The 7,191-nt window shown below is 36.7% G+C and overlaps 1 non-coding gene across 1 annotated transcript; it reads left to right on the top strand.

The window, feature by feature from the left end:
- The first annotated feature begins 6,755 nt into the window (after positions 1 to 6,755).
- On the top strand, positions 6,756 to 6,862 carry LOC115870685. Its single transcript, XR_004046840.1, has one exon. It is a non-coding gene; the product is annotated as a U6 spliceosomal RNA (small nuclear RNA).
- Positions 6,863 to 7,191: the final 329 nt, after the last annotated feature.

The raw sequence follows: 7,191 nt of genomic DNA on the forward strand, positions 1-7,191 counted from the left end.
CATTAGGTCCTCATTTTTCCCCTCCCTCCCCACTCCCACCTCCCTCATGAGCCCTTGATAATTTATAAATTGTTATTCCGTCTGTTTTTTCCCATTTATTGGTAGAAATTTATGGAAAATCATTCAGTGGTATAGCTACTTGGACTCAGATATATTAGAATTCAACACATTTAAAACATGTTTTTTCTAAATTTAAAATTTGACAAAATGCTTGCTATTTTTGAAAAACCTCTCATCCTTTTCAGTGTTGAATTTTAACTTTCTAAACTCTCAATGTATTCACAGACATAACAATGGGTCCATGACTTAGGGAAAAAAAACAACAACGAACTCTCAGCAGGTTGATTTTGACTCAGGGTGGCCTTGTAGGACAGGGTAGAACTTGCGCTGTGGGTTTCCAGGACTGTAACTCTTTACGGGAATGGAGAACCTCATCTTTCTTAGGAAGAGCGCCTGGTGATTTTGAACTTATGAACTCGCAGTTAGCAGCCCAATGCGTAACTCCTCCTCCTCCAGGGAATAGATAATCCATAAAGAATAGTAAGTCAGGAATTTTCAATTCAAAGTAGAATCTACAAGGTCATACTAAAATCAGGTGTGTTTCAGAAATAGGGCTGTGGTCTTAGGTCTCAGGCACCTTGAAGATGCTCAATCCCTAAACATCTTGGTCCACTTATCAGTAACTTTAGGGGAACCATGATGGGGTAGTGGTTATGTGTTGGGCTACTCTCCATAGGGTTGGCAACTCGAAACCACCAACAACTCTGCAGGAGAAATACTGGGATTTCTACTCCTTTCAACCCTTACAGTTTCCGAAACCCACAGTGGGATCACGGTGCTTCAACATGGACTCAATGGCAGTGAGATTTTGGTATTGGTAATGGTAAGAATCACTACTTCATTTGGAAGGAAAGATTTACTTTTTGCCAATTTGTTAATAGATGAGAAATTAATTGACTTAATATTTTAAATATATTCCAGTGATTTTTATCACCCTTGTATACTGGTGTTAGGCACCTGCTCATCTGACCTACGTCTTCAGGAAGGACAGCTTGAAACAACAGCTGGCAGAGCAGACAGCTCTCTCTCTCTGTATACAGACAACTATGCTCACAATGACTCTGATTCTTCCCCTTCATAATTCAGCAATTGTGAAACATCAGAGGACTTAAATTTGTCTTTTATCCACCACGGTCAGGTCTGAACCTATTTGCATAACCAGCCCTGTTGCCCCAATCTCTGCATTAAGTTCTGCACATCTTCCAAGCAGGAGGAATATACATCAAAATCAAGATTTTTCAGTGTTGTCTTGTATCAGCCCTTTTCTTACCCCATCTACCTCCAACTTACTCTCATAGTCAATATGTCAGTGTTCATTTTTAACGTTGCAATAATTATAATTTCATAGGAAGTTACAGTTATTACAAAGAGAATGAATGTACACTTCAACCAGTTTCTACCTACATTACATCTTATAAAATTATAGCACAATATCAAAACCAGACATTTTGCGTTGGAAAATATGGATACATGTTGTTGTCAGGTGCCAGCTCACCAGTTCTGAGTCCTAGCCACAAAATGAAACACCACCCAATTCTGTGCTATGTTCATAGTTACTGTGATATTTCAAACTACTGCTGTTTGAGCCACTGTGTGACGCCTGCTTGTCAGGGACTTCCTCTTTTTTGTAACCATCTACTTGACCAAGCATGATGAGCGTCTCCAGAGACTCTTCTCTCCTGACAACATGATCAAAGTACAGAAGAAAAAAATCTTACAATTCTTAATTCTAAGAAGCATTTTGGCTGTACTCCTTTCAAGACAGATTTGTTTATTATTTTGGCATATACATGAAGCAAGTGAAGATAACATGGTTTAGGTGAGATGCCTATTCATCGTCAAAGTAACATCCGTGCTTTTTAACCCTTTACAGAGACTTTGTGCCACAGACATCCCAATGCAGTGCATTATTTGACTTCTTCACTGCAGCTTCCATGAGCATTGGTTGTGGATCCAATAAGATGACATCAATCTCTTCTCCAGTTGATTTCTCCAGTTGCAAGGACTTTGGATTTCTTTACATTGACTTTGTTTTTTATTAAATAACAATTTTATTAGGGGCCCCTACTCGATCGCTAAGGACAAAGGGGTGCATTAGCAAAAGTGGTGAAGAAAGCAGATGGTGCCCAGCTATCAAATGATACAGCATCTGGGGTCTTAAAGGCTTGAAGACAAACAGGTGGCCATCTAGCTAAGAGACAACAAGACCCACAAGGAAGATGCACACCAGCCTACCCACACACGAATGCTGAAGACAAAGCGGGTACATAAGCAAATGTGGTGAAGAAAGCTGATGGTGCCAAGCTGTCAAATTACACAGAATATGGGGTCCCACATGCTGGAAGATAAACAAGGGGCCATCTAACTAAGAAACAACAATGCCCACATGGAAGAAGCACACCAGCCTGTAAGGTGACAAGGCATCAAGACCAAAAAAAAAAACCAACATTGATTTTTAATCCAAGTTGCAATCCTTGATCTTCATCAGCAAGAGCTTCAAGTCCTCCTCAATTTCAGCAAGCAGAGTTGTGTCATCTGCATCTCATAGGTTGCTAATAAACCTTTTTCCAAACCCGAAGCCACATTTGTCTATAATATAATCCAAGTTCTGTGATAATTTTCTCAGCATACATATTGAATAAGTATAGTGAAAAGATACAACCTTGACATGCACCTTGCCTGATTTTAAAGCAAGCAGTATTTCCTTTTTTTCCCTTTCATTTGCACATCTTCCTCTTGATCCATGTGCAAGTTCCACATAAGCACAATGAACTGTTCTGGAATTCCTGTTATTTTCAAAGCTACTTATAGTTTGCTATGGACCACAGAGTTGAATGCCTTTGCCGAGTCAATCAAACACAAGTAAACATCATTCTGGTATTCTCGGCTTCAGGTAAAGAGCCACCTGACCTCAACAATAATATCCTTTGTTCCATGTCCTCTTCTGAATCCAGCTTCCTCTCATTATAGTGCTGCACCTGCTGTTGAATGATCATCAGCAGTGTTACTTGCATGTAAAATCAAAGATATTGTTCTACAATTTGCCCATTCTGTTGTGGTTCTTTCTTTGGAATGTATACAAATCTGAATCTCTTCCAATTAGTTGCCCAAATAGATGTTGGGCAAATTTCCCGGTGTAGAGAAGTGAGTGCTTCCAGTGCTTCATCAGCCTGTCGACACATATCATTTGGTAATCTATTAATTTATGAAGCCTTGTTTTTGACTAATACTTTCAGGGCAGCTTGAACTTCAGCACCGTTGTTCTTGCTCCTATGCTACCTCCTGAAATGTTTGATTGTCAACGAGCTCTTTTTGGTAAAGTGACTGTGTGCATTCTTTCCATCTTGTTTGATGCCACGGCATTGTTCACTATTTTCCCCGTAGAAACTTTCAATATGACAAATGAGTCTCACATTTTTTCTTTCGTTCTTTCTGTTCAAGGTAAACGAAACATGTTTTGCCTTTTTGGTATTCTCTAAACCAATAAGGCAAACATAATTACTGAAGCTACATAGTAAGTCCCGGGAAAAAGGTGAAGTAAATCCTTACAGCTTATTATCTTTTCCAAAACAGTTATTCAAGATTTTCCTGTCTTTTGTCATATAAATTTAGAGTAATTACTATAACTACAAAAATATTGCTGCAATATATTAACAGGAATTATGCCAAATCTGTATAAACATAGTTGAGAAGAATTGACATCATACAATATTTATAATATGCTATCCAATGAACATAGTAAGTCCCTTTATTTACTTAGATTTTTAATTTTTTACTGCTTTCATCAGAAATTTATAATGTTCAACAGATAGATCCTATATGAGTCATCTTAAGTGTATACAGAAGAATTTTATTTCTTCAGCATATTTAGAAACTGATTATTTTTCATTTCACTTTGTGTATTGTTCATTGTTAGCATGTAGGAAAGCAATTAATTTATATATATGTATATATGGACATATATTCGAAAATCCTTCTTAAATAATTGATTCATTAAAGGACTTTTTGTAGCTTACATGACATTGTGTAGGAGATAATTTTTATTTTCTCCAAATAGACACAACTTTTCTTTTCTTTCTGATTTGTGCAAATTTTATTTTAATGTTTTGCCCTATTGCCATATCTGGAGTTTTAAAGATAATATTATATAGAGGTTAAGGTGTAGTACAGTGGATTATTCCTTTAGCCATAGTCTTTTTAAGCCCCCAAACATCAGCCTGATAGATTTGAAATGAGCCAACCCTGAAGCATCAATGGAGAATCTCACTACTATCAAAATAGAAGAGTCAGAAGTGCAGCACATCATTTGAACACTGAGATTACTGCACATGTAGCCTCCTTGGTCCAAAAGCCAGAACTTTGACACCATAACCAGAGCAAGAGGGGAGAAAAGTAGCATTAGAGGCAAAGGTATGAAGACTAGAGAATATATTGATCATTTATACAGATCATCATGCCCATCGTGTCCAGTCACTTAAGAATTTAATCTGCACAAGTCAACAATTCATGTATTGCAGTCTGAAGCCAACTTATACTTGGATAATTTCCTTTTCTCATCAGAGTTTAAATTCTACATCATTAGCTAAATTAATGACACCACCAATGCCCAAGGAGAATTATATACTAATGTTCTCTATCATAAAAAGATGATAATATAGCTAAAGTGAACAAGGGACATATATAAACCATAGATGTCTGATTTGATTTGGGGCTTGCACTTAATTCTAGCCTTAATCTAAGAATAATTAAATCTCTAATGACATGACTCCACTAGAGATCACTGAAGAGGTCACTGAAGACACAGGTTTCATAGCAAAGTATGATGATAAAAAATAAATGATACCCAGCTATCAGAAAGAGTAGCATCTGGGCTTGCTTAAAGCAAGCATCCATCTAAATGAGGTATCTGCTAAATCCAGAGAGAAACGCACCAGCCTGTGCAATATAAGGATTGTAAATAATAAAATCCAAATCCAAAAGGAGAGTAGTGTCAAAACTTAAATTGTGAACACCTGGTTGCAAGAAGGATGACAGTGGAAGCCCAACAGCCAATTGCAGGGCCCCACATGGATAAAGCTTCCAGTCAGTCCACTCTGAATATAGTCTCAACACGTGAATATCCTTGCTATGATCCAGAGAGCATTGCAAACTCAAGTATAGCACATGCAGTTAGGTTAAAATGTAATACCTTATTATTTGATCTCCCTTTTGACTCATTTTAAAGTTTTTAATAAGGTTGACTCATTTTTAATATTTTCTGCTTTCTTTTTGATTGAGATATTTCTATAGTTTATCCAGTATCACCACCCCCCTCTTTGTGCTTTGTGCAATATTCTGTATATGAAATCTAGGATAAGAAAATCAATAGAGATAGTACCTGGGTTAATAATTACCTTGGGGAATGTCAGGGGAAGATGTAGGGAAATTCAGAAACTTTGGGAACTAACAACAATGAGTATGAGCATAAAATATTCTGAAATTGATTGTGGTGATGAGTGTACATTTCTTCTTAGTATAATTGAATGATTAAAGTATATGCCAATAAAATTATTGTTTTGAAAAAAGAACAAAGAGTAGAGCAGTAGGCTTCCTGGTTCATGGAATAAATGAAATTGAATGCCTTTGAGCAAGGGACTTGTTGGAAGAGTGGATCATCCCTGGCATTGAATCTGAGGAGGTAGGGTGTAGTGGCATGCCCTTAGTACATTTATCGGTAGTCATAATGAAATCTTGCAGCCCTTTGCCTTCACATGAGAGAGAAAAAGACCACAAAGCTGAGAAGCTGAGGACCAGGTAGAGACATGCTTGCACATGCATGACTGGGAGGAACCATCCTGTTTGGAGAAATGCTGTATCCTGAGTATTTCTGAGCTTGTAATCTGGTAGCTTCCCTCATAAAACCTCACAGTTGTATGTGTTTTCTATGAATTCTGTGTGCCCACAGTAATAAATAGATTTTTTCTTTTGGGAGTCCATGGAACTTTCAATATTCATTGTCAGTACCATAATTCAAATGTAAATATTCATACCCCAAAACCCCAGTTGCATTTCTACTCCATCCTATAAGATCATGACGAGTCAGAATTGAAGCGATGGCTCTGAGTTTGGTTTTCCTTGGAAAGGTGGGATCTCTTTGGAAAGGAATTAGAGTTGAAGACAACAGTAAAAAAAATATGTTTATCAATATGAATAAACAGGTTATAAACATAAATATGTGCATGTATAACATTTGTCCTTCCATTGAGAAAGCCTAGAGAAATGCTGTCATTGACAATCATTACACTTATCACCAAGATACTGATTTTGAATATCAATCTACAATAAAAAAGAGTTGGGATTTACTAGGTAATAGGTTAATTTTAAGAGAAAAATAATTCTAAATTTGAAACATTAAAAATAATTCTTAGCATTTTGTAGTATCATAAAAGAGGAAAAATGCTATAAAGAAATCATATTGGTAGAATTATGCTTATAGAATATTGAAGTCAATTTTAAAAATGCTTAATGGACAAAGCTTGAACATGGTAGAGCACTAAAATAAGAAAAATACAATGTTACTGGATTTAGATTGCATTGTAATCCAACATATAAAATATACACAAGTTCAAATTCAAATAGGAAAGAATAGAATAAACTAATAAATGAAGTAGCGACAAGTTTTCCAGGTGTAAGAATTCAAATAAGAAGGGAGTACGGTGCTCGCTTTGGCAGCACATATACTAAAATTGGACCGACACAGAGATTGTTAGCATGGCTCCTGTGCAAGGATGACATGCAAATTCGTGAAGTGTTCCATATTTAAAAGAAAAAAAAAAAGAAGGGAGCATATTTCTTCTGAGCTGCTCACAATAACTTCCTTCAAAGTGTATAGTATGGAAAGGCGAATGGGGCCATTCCTGCCGTGTAAACATCTAACAATTACTCCTTTATCCAGGTCATCAAGGCAAATATCAGTAGTCATAGACATGTTGATGGTCTGTATCCTTTATATGATGTGATGAAAATGCCACTTAACCTATGTGATCCTCCACCCGAAAATAAATCCACGCAGTTGAATCATGAGAAAATAAAACATGAGACAAATTCCAGCAGAGAGGAATATTATACTGTAGCTGGATCCCCACTCACCTC

Source organism: Echinops telfairi, unplaced genomic scaffold (genome assembly GCF_000313985.2).
Source record: "Echinops telfairi isolate 266 unplaced genomic scaffold, ASM31398v2 ScPeMD7_2;HRSCAF=8, whole genome shotgun sequence".
Taxonomy (NCBI): Eukaryota; Metazoa; Chordata; class Mammalia; order Afrosoricida; family Tenrecidae; genus Echinops; species Echinops telfairi.